Source organism: Lissotriton vulgaris, chromosome 8 (assembly GCF_964263255.1).
Source record: "Lissotriton vulgaris chromosome 8, aLisVul1.2, whole genome shotgun sequence".
NCBI lineage: Eukaryota > Metazoa > Chordata > Amphibia > Caudata > Salamandridae > Lissotriton > Lissotriton vulgaris.
Genome location: NC_141696.1, coordinates 1,373,340,295 through 1,373,363,309, shown reverse-complemented (window position 1 = coordinate 1,373,363,309; position 23,015 = coordinate 1,373,340,295). Strand labels below are relative to the sequence as shown.

Here is a 23,015-nt window from a genome sequence, read left to right as displayed (position 1 = left end):
CTTGGTGTAGAATATATCTCTCCTGGCTCATTTCCACAATCAAATCAGTGGGTTTTACATACAAAATGCAAACTACAAGTTATATATTCATCCAAAAATTAAGGTACACAAGTATCTGGGAGTTTTCCCATCGGACTGGCCGGCCGTGTCCTGGGAACGTAACATCCTGCCAGTATGGGCGAAGAGCTGCGATCCTGGTCTAGTATACCCCTATCCATTTCCGGTCGATCGGCCATCTTCAAGATGGTATCGCTACCGCAGCTGCTCTAACAACTACAGAATTGTCCGTTCCCCATCCCCCCTTCGTGGTTTCGCCAACTGAACTCTGCACTGGGGCAATTCTTGTGGGCGGGGAGGGCATCTAGAGTGGCGCTGCAGACAAGTTTCTAGTCGACATACTGTGGCGTTTGGCCACCTCGGATGTGCAGTCCTATGGCATTGCCTTTTAATTATTGATAGTAATTACCTGGTGGTATGGTGACAGGTCAGACCCTGTATATGCGGTGGAACGGAGGTGCATGCGGACCACTACCTTACACACTATTCTCTACTCGACCCAGGTCCGAAATGTACTGCCGTCTGCCACTAGGGTAGTGTTCCAACTGTGGAAACAGGCTTTGTGGAAGATGGGGTGGTGGGGCAGGTGGACAAAGGAGACTCTGCGGTGGTCAAATGGGAGACTGCTATAGCTAACTGGTCTAGCGGGTTTCTGAGATTGGGACAACATAGGGATCTCTACCCTGGAAGATGTGATGCGAGGCACAGTGCTCAAGTCCTTTCAAGACCTTCAGCAAGAATACCAAATGCCAAATTTATAAATATCTTCAGTTGCAGAATGCCGTCCTCCCTAGCGTAGTAAATCTGGAGTCCCGCCTTGATTTTAGCCCCAGTGAAGCTGAATTGTTTATGGGAGACGTACAAGACCATAAAATCTCCAAAATCTACCAGTCCCTGGTGACGAACTGTCCCACTACACTAGATAAACTGAGGGTAGCGTGGGAGGAGGACCTTGGTCTGATGGAAAGGACTGGACGGAGGAGTTACCCCCCCCTAGGGGAGCTGCAATCGCAATGCAGCTCAGACTAATTAAATTTAATTACTTACACCAAGTATACTATACTAGAACCAGATTGTGGAGAGCAGGCTTAGTTGCGTCCCCGCTTTGCCTCAGATGTGGTCGGGACGATGGTACCCTATTTCATACAATCTGGCAATGTAGGTCGATAGCGAACTTCTAGCGTGGGGCGTTGGCCTGCCTGGTGAAGGTTTTGAGTAGGAGCTTCCCTTCCCCCCAAGTTAGTGCTGTTACATATAATGGAGGGTGTCGGGGGAAATATGGATAAGTTACTTACCTGTAATCATAGTTCTCTTCCAGGGGTATCCTCATCAAAGTCATAAGCAATGAATATTCCCGCCCATGTGCGGGGACCCCGGAAACAATATAAAAATATATATGGAAATTACATGCATCTCGCTCCACATATATGTATGTACATATATCATTTTTTCTCACACCAGTGCAGCCCCAAAACTGAGGCTAAACAATGCAATTACCTATACATGGACTGTATTAGCAAGCATATAAAAAACACATTAGGTCAAATAGCACTTGAACTGTGTTTTAATGAGCAAAACACTCTTAAATTCAGAAAATTGCTAATAAATAGAAATTGTTAGCCTAAGGGCTGCATTGAAAAGCAATAGCATAGAAAATGAAAGCATTTTCAACAAAAACTGGCACCATGCCTTTAAGGCAGCCATGACCCCTGGCTTCTCATCATGCCTCAGGGGTGACAGTTAGGTCAGTTGTTCTTTGCATAACCCTGATGTCAAGGCTCAACAATTAAACCATAAACACATTGATCACAAATCTCATTTACCTGGGGAGGCGGTGGGTTGCTTATGACTTTGATGAGGATACCCCTGGAAGATAACTAGGATTACAGGTAAGTAACTTATCCTTCTCTTCCAGGGAATCATCATCAATAGTCATAAGCACTGAATAGAATAGCAAGACCATCAACCACCTGCAGGTAAATGGGAAATACGTGACCCAACCAAAAGATTGTAACAGCCGAAAACTCAGCCGTTAAACAGATTTCGCAAGGAGGCTTGGCCTACCTGGGTATCTGCTCTAGTGTCTGAATCAAGACAGTATTGTCTAGTAAATGTATGGACGGACCTCCAGGTCGCCGCTTTACAAATCTCAGACATGGGCACATTATGGAGAAAAGCTGTAGTAGCAGCTTTCCCACTGGTGGAATGTGCCTTGGGAGAAAACCCTAAGGTCTTTTGTGCCAATTGGTAGGCAAAATTGATACACAAAACTATCCATCTTGAAATAGAACGTTTTGAGGCTGCATAACCTTGTCTGATCAATCCATAGTTGACAAACAGTTGATCATACTTACGTATAGCTTTGGACCTATCCAGATAGAACTTTAAAACGCTTTTCAGGTCCAAAGAATGCAAGGCCCTCTCAGCTGGAGTAGAGGGATTGGGGAAAAAGGTGGGTAGAGAGATGGTTTGGTTTACATGAGAAGAAGGATGTGTTCTCAGCACCACTCTATTCAAATGGAACACAGTAGAGGGTTCTTTGGAATGGAGAACTTGCATTTCGCTCACCCTACGAGCGGACGTGATTGCTAACAAAAAAGCAGCCTTCCAGGAAATATGCTGCAAAGTTGCTTTATGAATGGGTTCAAACGGGGGACCCACTAATTTTGATAGCACCAGGTTCAGCTCCCAGGGGGGAGACGGAGGGCGCACTGGAGGGTAAGGAAAATATCGTCGGCAATTTAGTCAGGGCTGGGGGTGTTTCCATCACATAACGCCGGTCACCGCCGACGACAAAATCTGTGTCTCTTATGTGGCTCAAATACCTTAGGTTATAATTTTCTTATTTTTTATTTTTTCAAAAATAAAAAATAAAAAAATAAAAATAAGAAAATTATAACCTAAGGTATTTGAGCCACATAAGAGACACAGATTTTGTCGTCGGCGGTGACCGGCGTTATGTGATGGAAACACCCCCAGCCCTGACGAAATTGCAGACGATATTCACACAGGCAATGAAACATGTTGGCTTCATATAATATAAAACGAAGCACAACGGTAGAGTGTTGGTTTTAGTGGGAGTAGAGACTCAGCGCAGAATAAAGGTGTCCAAGAAGCTAGAGATTTCTAACTCCATTTTTATAAGTAGGATCACACTGAATAGCGGTGTTGATGTCTATGGGGGTATAGGCACATGGTTAGGGTAGGGAAATCCACGTTTGAGCTAAAAAATTTCCTTTTTTCCTACTTTGCATTTTGTTCATTTCTGATGGGAAGGAGCCAATGATGAGAAGTGGAACATACTGACGAGAACCTTTCAGCAGTTCCCTGGTGGTTGCTCCCGTGAGGTACCTTCCTATCGTTCACACATTTTTTCTGATCTTGTATTATTTTTACTTAACTGGACCTTTCCCTCTCAGCACTTACACACGGGGTTGCACAAGCACAGCTTGAATAGAGGGAGTGTAGACATACGGTGTATGACACGCAGAGATTTTATGAGGACATTTTAAATATAGGCATACCCTGTTGTAGACTCGTTGACTGAATATGAGGCTAAGAATAGCCACACCAGTGAGCCAACTGGAGATACTGTGAATGTAATTGCCGAAAGTATAGTAGGACCAGGTTTGTGTGTTTAAAAAGTTGTGATTGGAGGGTACCTGAGTCTGAATATTTCCCTCTGTGCTCCTTTTGTGTAGGGAGTAGTATTGGGAGTACCTGTTGTAAAGTGATAATGTGAAAATGATCTGATTGAATGTAGTGATTGAGTGGCCTGAGGTCGAGAATTGGTCTTAAGGGCCCGTCTTTCTTTGGAATTAGAAGTACAGGGAGTAGACTCCTGTTCCTTGTTCTTCTAATGGAACTACTTGAATAGCATCTTTTTGTAGGAGTGCTAGAACTTCCTGTTGAAGCAGAATTATGTGTTCTGCAGACATTGGGCTCTGCCTGGGTGGTATGTTTGGGGGGTTGCTGTGAGTTCTAGGTAGTAGCCATGTTGGATAATTTGTCTTACCCACCTGTCTGTTGTGGAGTTCCAGACAGGTAGGAACTGTGAGAGTCTGCCCCCCCACAGGAGTGGGATGCTGTAGGGGAGGCATAGGGAAGTCATTGTTTAGGAGCTGAAGAGGAGCGGTTGTTGTTACTACCTCTACCTCTTCCCTGGTTGTTATTGCCTCTATATCCTCCTCTAAAAAATCCTCTATTAGAGGAGGTCTGCGTGTGTGTTTTAAAAGATGATGTTGTGTCTGCGCCGGTCTGCTTGGAGCCTCATCTATAAGAGGAGCGGCAAAAAGAACCTCTAGCTTGGGTGTATTGTAACGCCCCCGTAGACGTAGCGGTATCTGTGTCTTTCTTCATCTTTTCTAATGTATTATCTACCTCCGGCCCGAACAATTCGTTCTGATTAAAGGGCTGGTTTAGAATGGTATTTTGTACCTCTGGTTTAAAACCTGAGATGCGTAACCATGCGTGACGCCTGAGAATAACACTAGTGTTCACTGCTCTGGATGCTGTATCAGCTACATCTAATTGAGGCATTTGAAATTAGTTTGCCTTCCTGTAAAAGTTCTGCTGCTAGATCTTTGTGTTGATCTGGTAGGTGTTCCATTAGCTTTTCTAGTTGATCGTAATGGGCCCTGTTGTAGCGTTAGAGCAAAGCCTGTGTGTTTGCTATGCGCCATATGTTTGTTGCTTGTGCAGCAATTATTTTCCCTGACGCATCAATGATTTTGGACTCTTTGTCAGGCGGGGGTGTGTTCCCAGAAGTTTGAGAATTGGCCCTTTTGCGCGCATTAGACACTACCATGGAGTATAGTGGCAGATGACCCTTAATGTATACTGGATCAGCTGGTGCTGGCCTATACTTTTTCTCTATTCTAGGATTTAACACCCTACACCTTACTGGATCTTTAAAAATCTCTGGAGCATGTTTCATGACTCCCTTAATCATTGGTAATATTTGAGTAGACCTTTGTGACTGTTTGAAAGTGTCTAACAAGAAGTCCTCCTCAATGGCATCAGAGTGCATGGGAACCCCATGGTAAAGTGCAGCTTTGTTTAACAAATGATTAAAACCAATACTGTCCTCTGTAGGGGAAGGTTTTGTTGGGTAGTACTGAGGATCAGGGATGTCTGGTGCATTATTTGGTGAAAAATTATATGCATCCTCATCATCCTTAGGATATTCTGTGTTACCATCCTCATCTAAAGGGTATGTATGTGTTTCTGGAACATCATCCCCCCCCCACCCAAATCATACTCATTATCAGTGTGGTGTGATGATGCAGGAGAGTGAATAGGAGAAGTTATAGGTTCTACATATGGAGTAACAGGAGAGGAAGAAGGTGAAGGAGAGGAAGGGTGCATTGGAGAAGTTGCACAGTCCTTTTTGGCAGGGACCACAGGTGTAAGTGGTGTGCATGCTGGTCTCTTCTTATAAGGGATTGCTTCCACATGTCCAGTTTTTTGGATTAATATGGACTTTTTTCTGTCTAGGATCTGGTTTAAACAGTTCTTCCTCTTCTATAACCTTCTTCGGCATCGATCTTTTTGGAGCCGATAGAGGTTGTTTAGTACTTTTTGCCGTATGAGGAGTTACTGAGTCTTTTGGCAATGTTTTCGGTGCCGAATGTTGTTTAGCCTGATCTGGGGTCTTCGGTACAGATATTAGAAGTTTCGGCGTGGAGACAGGTTTTGCTGGGCCTGTGGCGCCGGAAATTGGCTTCCCGTCTCTGTTTTTTGAACCGGAAGGTTTCGGAGTCGAAGCTTTCGGGTTTGGTACAGTTTTTCTTTGGCGCCGATGGTACGGGTGCCGAAGTGTCTTTGTCTTTGGGCGCCGAAGGGTTTTTTATGTTCGGTGCCGACGGATGTTTTGGTGCCAATGGAGGAGGTGTAACTGGCAGATGGTGTTTCTTCGGTGCCGAGGCACCGGAAGCGTATTGTCTTTCCTCTGAGCCGGGCCTGAAGGCGGGGCGTTAGAGGGTAAATGTCGGTCTCGACTGGGCCCCATGGGCGGAGTGCTGACCGTTGCCTTCTGTTTGGGTAATGTCTGTCGTGCAGGGGCAGATGTACTCACGGGTTGTCGAGACGGGATCGAGTCGTCCGAATCCTCTGCCCCCGATATTATCTGGAGATCAGGCGATTCCTCCTCTACGCCGAGTGGAGCCTCGTCCTCGGAGATATCTTCGATTGGATATTCGTCCTCTGAGAAGTCTTCTTCGACGATCTCCTCTTCAAAGATGGAATCCGGTGCTGGTGCTGATCTTCTCATTTCGTGTCGACGGGCCCTCCGATCTCGAATTGTTTTCTTCGATCGGAAGGAGGCACAGGCTGTGCAGGTTTACTCGTGTTCTGGCGAGAGACAGAGGTTGCAAACCTCGTGATGGTCGCTATGAGGGAATTTTGCTCGACATACCAGGCATCTCTTGAATGGAGTTCTTTCCATGAGGCTTAGGCCGCACGGCGCAGATGGGCCCAACGGCCCGCGTCGACGCACCGGAATGTATCTGGTGATGTCGAAAGTCTGTTCGATGTCGAAAGAAGTTTGTTTGAAGTTTCTCGCTTCGAAAAAGCAGAAAAAGTCTTTTTCTAGCCGGAGCGGAAAACTTTCATCCGAACCCAGTGGCGGAAAAAAACAATCTGAGGATGGAGTCGATGACCATGCGCAGTATTGTCCAAGGGAGGAGTCACTTATCTCATGACTACAAAAGACTTCTTCCAAGAAGACAACAACAACCTGCAATCATCCGAGCCCAGCACCAGGTGGCGATCTATCGCTAAATGTAGGATCTGCAGCTCATATGCCTCGAACACCTTTTTCAACCCCTGCGGGAAGTCTTTTACAGCTGTCAACTGGAAAAAAGAAGGTTGTGAAGTTGATCGCCTATAAGCTGTTATAGCAGCTAAATGCACCTTAATAGAATTAAACTTCAACCCTGCTTTAGCCAGATATAATAAAAAAGGAAGAATGACTTCTTCCTGACCCTTGATCGGATGATGATCGTTCTGCATACACCACATATAGAAGCGCTTCCATTTACATGCATAAGAATGTCTTGTGGAAGGATGTCTCGCTTCTTTCAAGATGGACATGCAGTCCTGCAGCAGTCCTAGATGGCCGTATTGTATGACCTCAGGAGCCATGCTGCCAAGCTCAGTGACGGAAGGTTGGGATGATGAATCCTCCCGTTCATTTTGGATAACAGGTCCGGTCTGCATGGTAGCCTCTTGCGAGGAGTCACTGAAGATGAAGTAGGTCCGTGTAACACCATTGCCTCTGCCAGTCGGGGGCAATGAGGATCATAGTTGTGCACGAGTGTGTCAGATTGCTCACCACCTTCGGGATCAGCGGAAGGGGTGGAAAGGCGTACACAAATTCCCCTGACCAGTCTACCAAAAGGGCATTCCCTTTCGATCCTGGCCTGTAAAAACTTGAGACGAAGTCTCGGCATTTGGTGTTTTCGTCGTCCGCGAAGAGATCTATTGTGGGACAACCCCCAAGACTGGAAGATGCCTTCGACTATCTCGTTGTTGAGAACCCAGTCTTCTCTATCTTCAAAATGCCGGCTCAGAGCGTCCGCCCTCACATTCGGTTATCCTGGGAGGTGGACTGCTGTGACCGACAACTTGCGAGCCAGAAGCCAATGCCAAATGCGTTGGGCTTCCAATGAAAGAGTCCTTGAGCGTGTTCCTCCCTGCTTGTTCAAGTAGTACATTGTGGTGGTGTTGTCCGTTTGTACTAACACTGATGATGTTTGAATTGAGGGTAGGAACGCTTTGAGGGCTAGGTGGACTGCCCTCAACTCAAACATGTTGATGTGGTAAGTGCGCTCTTTGGAAGACCACAGATCTTGCATCTGGTGATGACCCATGTGTGCTCCCCAGCCTTGTAGAGAAGCATCCGTGATCAAAGTCTGTGCAGGAGGAGGTTGATGGAAAAGAACTCCAACCTGCATATTCTGCTTCTTTGTCCACCACAGAATGGAGGCTCGAGCTGTTTCTGACAGAGAAATCTTGTCGTCCCAGCGAGATGACTGTTGGTCCCACTTGTCTTCCAGATCCTGCTGAAGAGGACGCATTCGAAGCCTGGCATTCGGGACCAGGAAAATGCAGGACGCCATCGACCGTAGCAGGGAGGCAATTCTTCGCACTTTCTGGACCTTGTTGTGAAGCACCAGATGACACTTCTGAGCTATGGAACACTGTCTCTCCTCCGAAGGAAGCACTTTTCCTACCTCGGAGTCAAGCAGAGACCCTAGGAAGTGAATCTTCTGCATAGGGTGTGAGATTGACTTGTTGAAATTGACATGCAGTCCCAACCGGTGATCGAGATTGATGCAGCTCAGGAACTGATTTCTTACACTGTCTGGGGAAGGACCTTTCAACAGCCAGTCGTCCAGGTATGGGTACACGAAGACACCCCTGCGGCATAGTGCGGCCGCTACCACTGCGACACACTTCGTGAACCACCGGGGTGCTGACTTCAACCCGAACGGAAGGACCTTGAATTGGTAGATGGGAGGTCCCCACCCGGAACCAAAGGAATCTTCTGTGATTGAGATTTATCGGGACATGAAAATAGGCATCTTGTAGGTCCAGTGAACACATCCAATCTCCCCTCCTGAGATGTGAATATATTTGATGAAGCGGCAACATGCGAAGACCTTTCTTTTTTGATATCCTTTTTCAAAAGGTTTAGCTTATGAGTTGATGTTGGCATTGGAGGAACGGGTGTAGACAGATGTTGGAAACTAAGACAGTATCCATTCTGAAGTGTAGTCAACACCTAGCGGTCTTTTGTAATGGCTTGCCACTCTTTCATGTGATGCGCGATGCTTCCCCCCACTAGAGTGGTCAACGGCGCTGGGGGAAGGAAGGACTCATTGCTTGGACTGGGCTTTGTTGGAATTGTTGCCCTGGAGCTGATTTCCACCGCCTCTGGAATTGCGCCTGCCTCTGAATTGAGATTTCTGCTGCCCCTGCTGGTCCTGACCCTTCTGCCACTGAGGGGTTTGAACTCTCTGCTTGGAAGAGCCCTTATTGTAGGTGCGAAACCTTTTCTTAAACTCTTTTCTTCTCAAGCCCTACGGCTTTAAGAGTGTCCAACTCTGCTTTCATTCGCTGCATCTCGTCATCGGTACTTGCCCCCAACAGCGATGTTCCAGAAAAAGGCAAGTTCAAGATGCGGGACGGAGCCTCTGGTTTAAGAGCCGTAGGACGCAGCCAGGAAGACCTCCTTGCACATACTCTGTGTGCATAGCTGTGCGCGGAGGGAGTAGCTCTGTCCACTGCCGCACTGATTATTTGATTGGAGACCTGGCTGCCCTCCAAGAGAATCTCCTCGAAGTCCTTCCGATACTCTTGTGGGAGTTTTTCAATGAACCACTGCAGAGAATCCCACAGGGATCGATCATAGCGGCCCAAGAGTGCTTCTGCATTAGAAACTTTCAGAAGTGAGGCTGAGGTGTTACAGACTCTTCTTCCCCAAGAATCCTACGACTTGCTCTCCTTATCCGGAGGCACTGTGGAGGAGGAAGCCACAACGTTGGATTTTCTTGCCGCCGCAATAATCACAGAGTCTGGTGGAGGGTCGGCCCTGAGGAAGAGAGGATCCTTCTCTGGCGAGAGATTTTTCTTCAGAATCCTCTTGGGGCGGCCTTTATTGTCGCTGGTGTAAGGAACACCTCCATCACAGGTTCTATCATTCCTGGAACCAAGTGTAGTAGAGGTTTGGGTCTCGACCTGTGGTGCAAAGTCTCAAAAATCACAGAGGTTTTGACCCGGTGGGTCGTCATGGGGACTCCCAGTTTAAAAGCCCCTCTGCCCAAGATGTCGAGGAAAGTGAAGATGTCATCCACTGGAGATATTCTCGAGGGTGGACTGTCAGTCAAGGTCGGAGAATAATCTCTGTGAGAACGAGTAGGAGATGAGGAGGGAGTGGGAGATCTGCGTTCCCTTCTTCTACTCCTTGACCTGGAACTCCATCTGCTGGAACGCATCGGGGTGAGTGACCGATAGTGATGGGGCGACAACTGGACGCCGACTGAGGTTGCCTCGACGTCGAACGCCGTTGACTAGGCGTCGACGGTGGAAGCTGCAACGTCGAAGTCTGGTGATGCGGCTTCGATGACTGCCGTCTCGACCTTGAGCCCCTGTGCATATACGGAGACCTCTCTCTCGATGCGAATGGAGAACAAGTCGGGACTTCTTTCGACGTCGATCGCGTCCTTCGATTTTTCTGCCTCTTAGGAGACCTACCTCTCTCAGAGAGTCCATAAATCCTTATCCTCTCTCTATCTTTGAGGGTTCTCCTAGACAAAGACTTGCAGTGTTCGCAGGAATCTGCATAGTGTGTCTCAGGGAGACAGAGGATACATACAGGATGTTCATCGGTCCTTGCCTTCTTCTCACAGGAAGGGCAGGTGTCAAAAAGAGAAGGCATTTTGACAAAAATGATCCTTTTTTTAAATTAAAAAAAGGCAGCACTAACACAAAGGCCAAAAACCGCTGAGTGAAAGCAAAAATTGAATAAAATCACAAAGAATTTTTGACAGAAAGTCAAGAAAGGTGGGAGCTGTTAAACCAGGGTCCTAAGGAGCCGGAAAGAACAACTGACCTAACTATCACCCCTGAGGCATGATGGGAAGCTAGGGGTCATGGCTGCCTTGAAGGCACAGTGCCAGTTTTTGTTGAAAATGCTTTAATTTTCTATTCTATTGCTTTTCAATGCAGCCTGTAGGCTAACAATGTCTAATAGCAATTTTCAGAATTTATGAGTGTTTTGCTCATTAAAACACAGAGTTCAAGTGCTATTTGACCTAATGTGTTTTTATATGCTTGCTAATACAGTCCATGTTTAGCCTCAGTTTTGGGGCTGCATTGGTGTGAGAAAAAATAATATATGTACATACATATATGTGGAGCGAGATATATGTGATTTCCATATATATTTTTATATTGTTTCCGGGGTCCCCGCACATGGGCGGGAATATTCAGTGCTTTGACTATTGATGAGGATTCCCTGGAAGAGAACTATAAGCACCACTTGATGTTGCTGGGGTTCACGGTAGACACACGAGACATTGCGAAGAAGTGGAAGGCTGAGGCCCAGCCCACCTCGTTTGCATGGAAGAATGGTCTGGAATTTAACATGGGTCTGGAGACTCCTTTCTTTAAAGCACAAGGGTGCCCGCAAAAGCATGCCAAGATCTGGATGCGCAGGCGGATTATAGAGGTCTTTCCTTGGAGCCTATTCCTGTGGGAGTAGACGTGGGATGCAGGGGTTCAGCGGCTAAGCGGGATGTGTCATAGATGTAGTGGGTGTGGAGCAGATGTTTGAGATGTAGTGCATGATAATTGTTTATATTAAATGTCAATGCAATATTTTGTGCTTTAAACTGTAGCATATAGCCTCTGGGGTATAGGGCTCTGCGTTGTACTTGACGCAATAAAATTTGTTTTCAAAATGAAGGTACACTGTCTTGTAGTGTTGGCTCGGACAACACATATACATAGATAGGTCAAGTGTCAGTCAGGATGTGAGCCATCTGTTAAAATTAAGTATCATGATAGGGATTTTTCTGAGGGATGTTCTATACAGGAGAGGAGCACTCAAATGTAATTCCCTCATTTTAAATCATTGTTCTCTATACTGCATCACTTTAAAATATCCCTGGGAATTGTACAGTTTTGTTGCACCTATGAAATTTTGCTAATCAACTAGGCCTTTCATCGTACTAACAATACAATATATCCAACTTCTGGCCATTAAAATGTTACAATATATAAACCAACAAAGCATAAGACAGGAAGCGACCACACCGGCCTGCGGTGCATAGGTATAAGAATTAACAGAGCCAGGTACACAAGCCATCTCCTCCTTGATGGGCATTACCGAATGTTGGGATCTTACATGAAAACGAATCTGGAGCTTGCCAGAGAATATATTCTGTAGTGCGGCCTAGCTGGTTATATATTGAAGCATACATATGCTCTTCTGTCATTTCGGAAGGGCCTGAAGACATGGCTCTTCTCGCAGTAAGATTTTCTCTCAGCTTCCTCAGGTAACCAGTACTTAGCGCCAGGACACCCAAGGGTAATCACGCACTCTATAAGTGCAAATAACATAACATATACTGTGATTCCAACTATTGTTTGCATATGTACGGTGCCATTGTTGAAATACAAAACTCAATGAAGGAAATAAAAAAAAAAAATTGAATCAGCGACCACTATAGGAATAATTGAGAAGATTATATACTTATGCTATATTCAATTCAATAAGCTTTATTCAGTTAAAATGTGGCAACCATAAAAGCAAATGTGCACATACAGATTCAGGATCCAAATTCATTAAGAACAACCAGCAATCAATTAGTTTCAAAATGTCATTAAACCATCGTACAATTCACAGCGAATTAAACTTAAAATAGAGGTCACAACATAAAACTAATCTCAACTCTTTGTGTAAACAATAGACTCATTGCAGCATTTCATAAACAATTGTTTAAAATAGACAATTCTAAAGTTCAAGAACAAGTCACATGAAGAAAAAAGTGCAGAGTGCTCTATTAGTATGCCCGTCCATTGGCCGTGGGGAGAATGGTCACAGTTCCAAGTTCATTAAAAACAGCAAAAATGTAAATTAGTTCAAAATTTCATTAAAACATCAAAATTTTCCTAGCATTGATTGAACTTAAAATAAATGTTGCAGCATAAAAACAAATCTCAGGTTCTCTAAACAATAGGCTCATAGCAGCATTAGTGGTGTTGGCGTTATATTTCTTGAACAGTGGTTTAAAATAGACGGTTCTAAAATTCAGGTACAGGTCGGATAGAAGTAAAAAGTGCAAGGTGATCTGCTTAGTATGCCCGTCACATGAGCACGAGGAGGATGGTTGCTCTTTCATTGTGGGGAACGCTACTAAGTAGTGAACAAGGCTTAGCCTCATTCTTGTTAAGACATAACAATGGGATGGTCTCGGGACAAGTGTTAGATAGCTTTGAAAGCCATTGGTATCTATATGTAGATGATAGAGCTGGTACATGGTTTGCTTCCCTACTGTTCTCAGCCTGCATTCTTTCTTATGGTACAGGAAAGTATTCTTGATCTCCTGTTTAGACAATCCTGTTACATCATTTGGGGTTTCCAGGATCATCAGATTGAATAAGTCTCTATAGATAGTAGCTAAGTATTTAAGCCAGGGAATCTTAAAACGGTTATCCAATCGCAGGCAGTCATTAATAATAGATTTAGTGAATGTGGTCTCTTCTTTTGACCATATTGATCTCCACAACAGTAGGCGTCTCAGTGCAATCAGGTCTGACAAATAATTGAGCCCCACTTCGCAATGGATTAGTTCAGTGGAAGCTGAGGCCGGCAGACATAAAAGCTTTTTTTTTTTATAAAGAGTTTTCCTCGGTTTGCAATTCTTGGCTTGGGTGGTGGCCCCAAACACCTGCCCCATATAATGCAACAGAGGCACATCTAGCTTACTAGATATAGGCCATGCCTTTAATGCGGCGATCCCCCAGTTTAGACGCAAACTTGAAGACCCCGTACACACTTTTGGTCAGTTTAGCCCAGACATTTGACATTTCACAGTTCCATTTCCTGTCACAGGCAAAAGATAACCCTAGATAACAAAAATTATCTACATTTAACACTTTATTGCCATCAATAAAAAAAGAGTTTCATATTCTTGGGTTTCGAACCACAGACCATTGTGTATGTTTTGACCTTGTTAATCAACAGCTTCCTCCTGCTAATAAAATCTGCGAACCCATCAATTAACCTCTGGAGGCCTACCGGAGTTCTGGATAGAAGCACAGCATTGTCCGCATAAAGCAGGACTGGAACATCCAGGCCCTCAGCTTGGGGGGAGTTCACCTGTTTCATTCTAAGTACTGTGTCTACTTCAATAATAAATAGGATAAAAAGCAATGGTGCTAAGACGCAGCCTTGGCGGATACCACGTTTTACATTAAAGTTTGGGGTGCATTCGCCAATGTGGCCATACCGTACTTTAGTCGATAGTTTCTTGTGCAGCCTGGCTAAAAAGTAAATGATGGGCTCCGGGGCACTAAGGTGGAGTAAAACTGGCCATAGAATAGCGTGGTCCACTAAATCAGCAAAACATAAAAAGAGCAGTCCCTGTTTAGCACGTGTATTTTCTAATTAAAAGCGCTAAATTAATACATTGTTCTATCGTGCCCAGCCCCTTTCTAAAACTGTATTGGGCCTGTGATAATATACCATTATCCGCAACCCACTCTTCCAGTCTTACTAGTAGAACCCTGCTCATGATCTTTACTGAAGAGTCAAGTAGGGAAAGTGGCCGATAGTTCTTGGCTTCTGATTTATTACCCTTTTTATAAATGGGGATAATTACATTCACCCCAGGTAGTCTGAGATCCCTCTGTTACTGCAGCATTAAAAACTCTAGTTAGTATCGGGCCCCATAGTTCAGGGACAGTTTTATATATATATATATATATATATATATATATATCGATGGGTACACCATCCGGGCCTGGTGCTTCTCCCCCTTTCTGGCTTCCGATACCTAACTCAACCTCATTAAGGGTGATCTTTAGAGGAATGACGGGCCATTTGCTTAGGTTAGCAGAATCATTTGTAACTGTATAGCATGGGTTAAATATGCTAGTGAAGTGTACCACCCACTCCTCGCAGCTGATGTGGCACAAAAGTTTTGGGAAAGATTTGTTTTTAAGAAATGTCGAGTTCACAGTTTTTATTATTAGATGTGTCTGCTGCCAGCGCAAGTTTATCCCATGCCTCCTGTTGGAGTTCCCTCTTTCTGCGTTTTAAGTTTTATTTATATTTTAATCTTAGTTCTTGTACTAACGCCTTATCCCTAGGTCTGCTGGAGAGTGCAAGTTTCAACTGATTTAGTGAGTCGGTATAGGAATGATTAAACCAACCCCTGATCTGCGTATGTTTCCTGCGTGGTGGTGCAGTAAATAATTTAGAAATTGAATCATTGATTGTGCTAAAATTAGTCAATATCTTGGCTGGTTCTACCTCAACTTCTAAACTATCTTCAATCTCTTTACCACACTGTAGGACAATATTTTTTAATATTTCACATGAGTTAGTACCTTTGCATCTAATTCTAGTGCCGTTTGGCCTGCATGGCGCAATGTTACCGAGAGCAGTGTGTTGTACTACTGATTTATTCCCCCAGTGGCATGATAATACAGTTGTGGTCTCTCAGGGACAAATCGTCAATCCATGGGGTAGAACAGAGATTTACAATATTGGCAGATAACATTACATGATCAATAAAACTATTTGCAGTTCTCCCAGTAAAGGTTGGAATCTTCCTGCCGCACCCATCCCGTGCACATTGCATAATGTCGAGATCAAATTTCGCCAGGGCGGTATTTAGGGTGTCTCCATAGGTGTTATGTGGGAAATGTAAACAGTCGTGCCGTTCGTCATTCTGAAACGCACAAACTTTTGTCACAGAGGACAAATTGGAATATTAAATCTCCGATCCATACAATAGCAAAATGTGTCTTTTCGGCAGTGACCAGGTTATCGATTTCCAACTTTAAATCAATGACTACATTATGGCTAATTGAATCAAATATATTATAAAAGTTAATCAGTAAAACATCCTGGCCATCCTTATAGTGTGGCCAAAGAAGCTACGAATGGTGCCCAACATTAATAACACTTTTGACTCTCAGGGGCAAATTATTTTTCAAAAGGATTAACAACCCACTCTTCGCTCTACCAGACATTGAAGGGGTTGCTGGTAAATCATAAGAGGAAAACCCTTCAAAATAAACATTATCAATACTTCAGGTTTCCTGTAAACAAATGTCATGTGTATCAATAAACTCCGTCCAACCTAACATATCCTTTTTACTTGCCAGTCCGGCTATATTCCAGGTGACAATGGTATAGTTGCAGGCTAAGGGGTTTCCTGAACTATCAATGGGTTGGCCATTAGTTCTGCTACTGGCTGCTCCCTTACTAGTATAGGAAGGTACTACAGGGGGGTTTAGGGTCTTTACCGTTATTTGCCCTATATTTCCATCTAGGTTGACCCCTACACTTGCAACTAACTGCTTTCCTGATGATGAATGTGATAAATGTGAGTCAGGCATATTTATGCCCCTAGATGAATACTTGGGCATAATTAGATTATCCATAGCCTTGTTAAGCACACTAGCTGCAGATTGCCCAATGCCCATCGACCCAGTACCACCCTCCTCCCCTCCGGCAGACGGGCAATAGCCTGTCAATCATTAACATCAAGTGTGCCAAGTGGTGAAAATCAATTAGATGTAGGTAAACCAAAATGCGGCTGAGGTAGCACTACTGATTTAATTCTACATAGCTCCTGATCTTCTCCCATATTGGAAGAGGGCCTTAGATGTCTATAAAAGATGCCGAGGGGCAGAAGTGATACAATACAACCGTTATGCGGATATGTAGCTGCTCTTTCCAGGGAGGTTCATGCCCAATTAGGTTTCTTAAAATTAATAATTATGCAGTCACCATGCAATGATTTACCTAAGGGCCCGATCCAGTTGCCTATTCTAGTCAAGAGTATCTGGGAAGCAGAACCCAAAGGGAAACCACAATTTTGGTTTAACCAGTGCACCACTTTATTTTTTTTTAAGTATCATGCTTTTCCTTTTGTCCGGACTCTAGTGGGGGTACGTTTGCCTAAACTGCCACGTATGGACAGCTCCTCCCACTCCTTGGATTTATTAGGGGCCTGTGCTAGCTCTACACTCCTGTCCCCTCGGTTATGGCAGGGATATCTACTCTGTGTCGCTTTCTGTCTAGGGCCTGTTGGGGTCATAACGGCAACTAACATGGGCGCTTGGTTATTGATACCTTGGCCCTCGCCGTTCCTGTTAACCCCTTCGCTGCGGGGCTAATTTCCCCACAGCGCGGGGGCGAGGGGGGCCGCGCACGGCGCCGCTGTGCTCATGACGAGCCCAGGCTCGTCATGCAGCACGGTGCTCGTGTGCTGGTGACGAGCCTGGGCTCGTCATGACCACGCCCGCGCAATGGAACGCTCAGCACAGCGGGGAAATTAGCCCCGCGTGTGAGCGTTCCACGGCTCATGACGAGCCTAGGCTCGTCACCAGCACACAAGCACCGTGCTGCATGACCAGCCTAGGCTCGTCATCAGCACGGAAGGGGTTAAGGCTATTAGAGTTGCTTGGAATACTAGATATTGGATTTGCTGTAGCATTGGCTATACCTAGGTTAGGATGTTCATAACGTGCCCCTGTGGCTCATTCACATTCTCCCTTGGGCGTTCACTAATACGTTTTAGTATGTTGCTAAGTTTAGTGACTTCTCCATTACGTTTATCTAATTTATCATGTAGTGGTTTAATAGATACCTCCAATTTGTGTGTCAGAAGAGCTACAATATAATTAGCTTGCTCGTCGGACAGGGGTCCAGTTTCGGGGAGTTTCTCAGACGCCTTAACAATAGCATTTGTTAAAGGGCCTTTTTTACTTTTACTTGTGGTTGCTGTTTTTGCTTGACTTTTCCTACAGCTCCTTTTCCTTTTCGGGTTCAGTGGACCACTAGGAGATGGCGATCCCAGTATCTCAGATGGCAAAGGTACATCTGGAGCAGAAACAGAGGTCCCAGGATTCGCGGGGGTGAATTCTTGCTCGTTAATTAGGGTGGCCTCTACTTCCGAACACACTATTTATTCTATCACTGTACCTACACCTAGTGAGAGGCGGTGCCCTGCCCAGTCTATTTCAACATTGATGGTGCTAACAGCCTTTACTAGGTAGGCATCAATAGTAGAGCAAGATGGGTCAACTGCAGTTTTAAGGGTTTTTAGTAATTTACGTTCCGGCATCCTTATAATTAATAATATGCCACAATATCCAAGAGCAAGGACAGCTAAGGAGACCTGAATTATTCCCTGCGAGGTACAGATTGCGATCAGTACAACCACAGAGAGCTAAGAGCTAAATGCCTTCTAATGCTATATTTCTAAACCTCTATGCTAATTTTGCTTGCACATACGTGCTCTCCCTCTTTGAACGCAACTCGCAGCTTAACATGTGTACATACCAAAGCTTGGATTTTGACCTCAGTAAATCCCTTTCAGCTCTCTAGCTGAGGTGAAGAAATAAGAAAGATTTTCAGTTGTGAACCTTTTCCTCTTCCATGTGTATTTTCTATGGTTGCTAGAATGGTGTCCACTCTCCCTTTTATCTTGATTCACTTTAACATGAACCAATCTACACACTGCTCAATCTCAAAAGGGAGCCCTTCTTGCATCAAGTTTCCAGTCCCATGCTGAAGACCGTCACGTCTCCTGGTACGTGGAATTCCCAACATTGAGGTTGTGCAGTTAGGTTTTGTTCTCCTAGAATGTAACTTATATTTCTATTGCACCATTAATTAAACTGTACATTGCTCAAAATCATCACAGTTCACTAGTTTATCAGGTACTTCCATCACTGCTGTGCCCAGAACCGTCTACTGCCTTTAATTTGGCTCATGCAAGCAAGTATTAATCCACTCTTTAGAGGTTGCATTCATGACAATGGACATAGCTGCAGCATTAATCTCAACCACATATTTGTGATGCACCTTCAATGGGGCTTATCACAGTATCCTTTTGCATGTTATTTCTGGCATTATCTCACTTCCTCCCACGCCCTAGATAGAGACCAATGCAAATTTTCTCCAGCCCCTTTGCTTTCTTCAAAGACCTCCTCAACAGTCCTTTTCTTTCTCATTACTGCAACATTCATGGGTATATGTGGATGCTATCACATGAAATGGTATCTGATCCAGTTCCCCGAGTGGGTGTTTGGAAGCACTCGACTAATACACAAGTATTATTATGTGTAGACTGTGATCTGTAGCATACTTATTGGCACTACAGAGAAATGAAAAGCCCTTTATCCTTTGGGGATGATTTCACTGGACACCCTACTAGATGTTCATAGACCAACCTCAGTTCTTCGCTCCAGAAATTTTCCTGCCCAATAACAGCATTGAGGATACAGTTCGCCTCCAGACACTTACCTATTAGCTCCTCAACCCAAGTGTGCCTTCCGAAGCAAGCTGTAATCTATGTGTACCTCGTTCACGATGAGCCTCAAGGAAGCAAATGGTAGGCAGCAAACTTATCAGATCAAGTGTGACTTACTGCTGCAAGCTGTCAATTATTGTTTGTGCACTATATTTTTTTCTTTTTAAGCTTCTTTCTAGGGTTCTACTCCTCCTCATGAGCATGCTTTGTTCAAGGACCATGGGAGTCTGGTGCCTTGATGTGACCTGGCTCAGTATCACTAAAGTCTGTCTGCACGTATAGTACCTGCCCAGCATCACCCACTATACTTCGACTGTGTTTGGAACTGCCTGGTCATGCAAAAAGGAACAACAACAGCTACCTAAGTGCAGAAGCATAGACTCTCACACTCATTAGCACTGCTTGCAGGGGGACTAAGGAGGCAACAGTGAGACAGACTTGTGTGAGTCTGGAAGGCCAATTCAGACGAACAATGTGTACAAAACACGTTACACCAGGATCATCACAGCTCAGAGGAATGAAAATACACCAAACAAGGTCACTGGACCCTCACACTCAGATGTAATGTAATGTAATGTAATGTGTAATGTAAGGTGCGCTTATATAGCGCAACTGTCACCCAAAGGGTATCCTGGCGCTTTAGAATCCAAGACAGCGGGAGCGAAAGAAAAGGCAGATCTAATCACTAGGGAACAAGCTGGTTTTCAGTTCCTTCCTGAATCCGGAAAAGGTGTTCAACTGTCTGAGCCCCAGGGGAAGAGCATTCCAAAGTCTGGAGGCAGTGAAGCTAAAGGATCTGCCACCTGTATGCACTTTCTTAATATGAGGGACAGACCACAGGCTTGCGGAGGTAGAACGTAAGAATCTAACTGGCGCATACCAACAAATTTCCTCTGAAGTACCCTAGGCCCAATTTTATGTACTGCCCTGAAGGCAATGCATAAAGCCTTAAATTGTATCATTCGTACAACTGGCAGCCAATGAAGGTCCCTAAGGGCTAGAAAAGATGACGCATCCCAAGGTCGATTTAATGCAAGTTTTGCTGTCATATATCATGCACTCTCTGCAGCTTCTTGAGCAGAGAGACTGGAGTGCCCAAGAGCAATGCATTGCAGTAATCAATTCTGCATAGCACAATGCTACAGACGACTTGGAGCCTAGTGGCGACTGGCAAAAATGGAAGGATCTTATGCAAGGCTCAAAGTAGAGCCATACAGGTGCACACCGTTTTATTCACCTGGGAGTCTAGCTGGAGATTACTATCCATCATGACCCCCGGGTTGCGCACCGTTTTAGTAGGCAGTAAAGAATTATTAGCAGAGTCAGGCTACAAATCTGTAGGAATAGGACGCTGAATACGGCCAGTCGTACAGCACAGAACTTCAGTTTTATCCTCATTAAATTGTAAAGAATTCCGTTATAACAAACCTGCCATTTGGAGTAAACAGTCAGTGAAACTTTTCTAAGGACACTGCATTGTTGTTCTCAAAAGAGAAGACAAGCTGAGTGTCATCTGCATAATTGATTACATTCATTCCAAATGATTTTATCATAGCAATAAGGGGGCGAAGGTATAAATTAAACAAGATCGGGCTGATAGCTGAGCCCTGAGGGACTTTGCTATATTCCGAGCAGAAAGGAGGCAAAGATAATGCCTCCTTTCTGCTGTGTGGGTGGAATGCACTTTCTTTGCAAATAAAGAACAGTGTGCACCCTCACCTGTGTAGCACTTAGTCGACCAACTGGTTGTTGCCCTAGGCGCCCCAAGATGAGACTATCTTTTAGTTGGTCCACATCATTATTGGTCCAAAGTGGATGTATGCGATGGCTTGGAAAACTGTCACCACTCACCCAATGGTACAGTTAATAAAGCTGTTATTTGACTTTGGTTAGAAGTCAAATCATAAGACTCACAGCTCATTTTTTAGCATCAGGTGGGAAAATATATGGAAAATTGTATGACAAGAGGGGTCACTGATACATGAGCAAGTCAATCCATTTTTAATAAAAATGGGGCAAGTTGGCTCAAAAGTCTGCTTGTCCTGTAACGAAATCCACTTGCCCATTTTATGACATACAATGAGACGACAAATTACGGCAGCAATCTCATTATATAATTTGATGAAACCAGACCTAGGGAAATGTTACTCCTCAGCCAATGGTACAGTTGATAATAGAATTTAGATTGGGTTGCATGTCAAATCCTGTGACTCATATCCTGCCCATGGGTTTGGCATCAGGGGGTAAGAACATGGTCAGTATATTGTAAAGAGTATCATCAATCTAGGTGCGACTCAATTGATTTTGATAAGGTGATATCCTATGCTCGCACAACACTAGTTAAGTTCCTTTCTACCGGATCACGTCGGTCGTAATAACGTGTATAGCAACAAGTCGTAGTAGTCAATCTCCGAGGCAAAAAGATTGTCTGGCAGGGCTCCAAGTCTGCACAGAAACCGAGTCACTGACATGTAAGCCAAGCAGCAAACATCACGTAAAAATAAAATACAGGCTTTTCAAGGGTCAGAAAAGTGTATTTCTTTAACATGTTGAAACGTTTCATCTGAGCACATCATATTGTATTAATGCTTTGAAAGGCACATATTAAAAGAGATAGTTTTTTAACATGACATCTTTGTCCCCATCACCCCACCCCGATGACAATGCCACGCGTGAACTAAGAAGTACGTTAGTTTTCATCTGCACTCTGTATAGGACCTAGATTCTTTTAAATCATGGATCAACATTGCCTATAAAAACTACAACGTCTACTTCAAGAAGTTTTTGTACATTACACATCCCGAACTCATGTATTTCAATGTGCTGTCGTTTGAGGCAATGAAGTAAAAGGAGCTTTCTTAAATGAAATATTTGCCTAGGATCACACCATTTTGTCAAGAGCCGGGAAGCAGGGATTGATCCCATGTTTTATGGTTTATTTATGCAATTCACCAACTACATGGGTATCCCTCTCTGTTTCGCATTAAAGTTTAATACTTTGACATTAATTCTTGGCATGAAATTGGAGCAAAGGATGTTTTGTTTTAGCTGAACAGCTCACATGCTTCACACATGGGGGAGGCCTGGAGTCAAGGCTCTTTCTCAGAGACACAATGGAGGCCTTGCTCTCGCTCCCAAGCATTGCAGCCTGAAGGAGTAGCGGAGGGGGCGGCGGCTGCTTCTCTTTACAGGTGATTAAAAAATATATATAGCGCGCGTCGCGTGCTTCTTCAGATTTCACGGGAGGCTTGGCAGCCTCAAAATCGCGAAAACTCGGGTAGCCCGCTTGACGTACAAGCAAGCGGGGGCTATGGTCTCCAGGAACACGCAGACTCCTGGTACTCCCCGCTGTACTCAAAGGAGGAGACAGAGGGGAGCCGCGACGTGGAACCCATATCCCGCAGTACCGTATTACAGTAAAGGGGATGAGTTAGACGTAACCTCACAAGGCAATAACCAGTAACACAACGTCTGCTGCAGGAGTGTGGCTCAATGGTTAGAGCGGCAGACCCTGATGCAGAGTTCTGGCCAGGGAGCAGGGTTCGATTCCCGCCTCGGTGGGGTCTCGGGCTCAATTTCCTCAGACCTGTTAATTCTCGCCTCGGTGCCTATTCTAATCACGGGCCCCACGCTGCAACTCTGGGCAATAGCTTGCTTAGCCTCTACACCGGCCCCAACAGCGCTAAGGATGCCTGGCTTCACCCTGGGAGTGCTCAGGAGTGGACACTTCACAGGGAAAGCCAGGAGGGGTTCCACAGCGGTATGAGTATCAGCGCCAGGAAGCCGAATAGGCGACACCGCAAAGTGACCGTCTGGTGACAGTGCGCTCTATAAGTACCATGACATTTACATTTACATTTACAAGCAGGGGGAAATTATGAAATCGAGGTACAAAAG

At 44.8% G+C, this 23,015-nt stretch overlaps 1 protein-coding gene across 6 annotated transcripts in view; it reads right to left on the bottom strand.

Annotated features, from left to right (window-relative positions):
• The window catches only part of ITSN1 (intersectin 1), a 1,645,471-nt gene that overhangs the window by 481,082 nt on the left and 1,141,374 nt on the right, over positions 1-23,015 (bottom strand). The gene's annotated exons all lie outside the window — the stretch shown is intronic.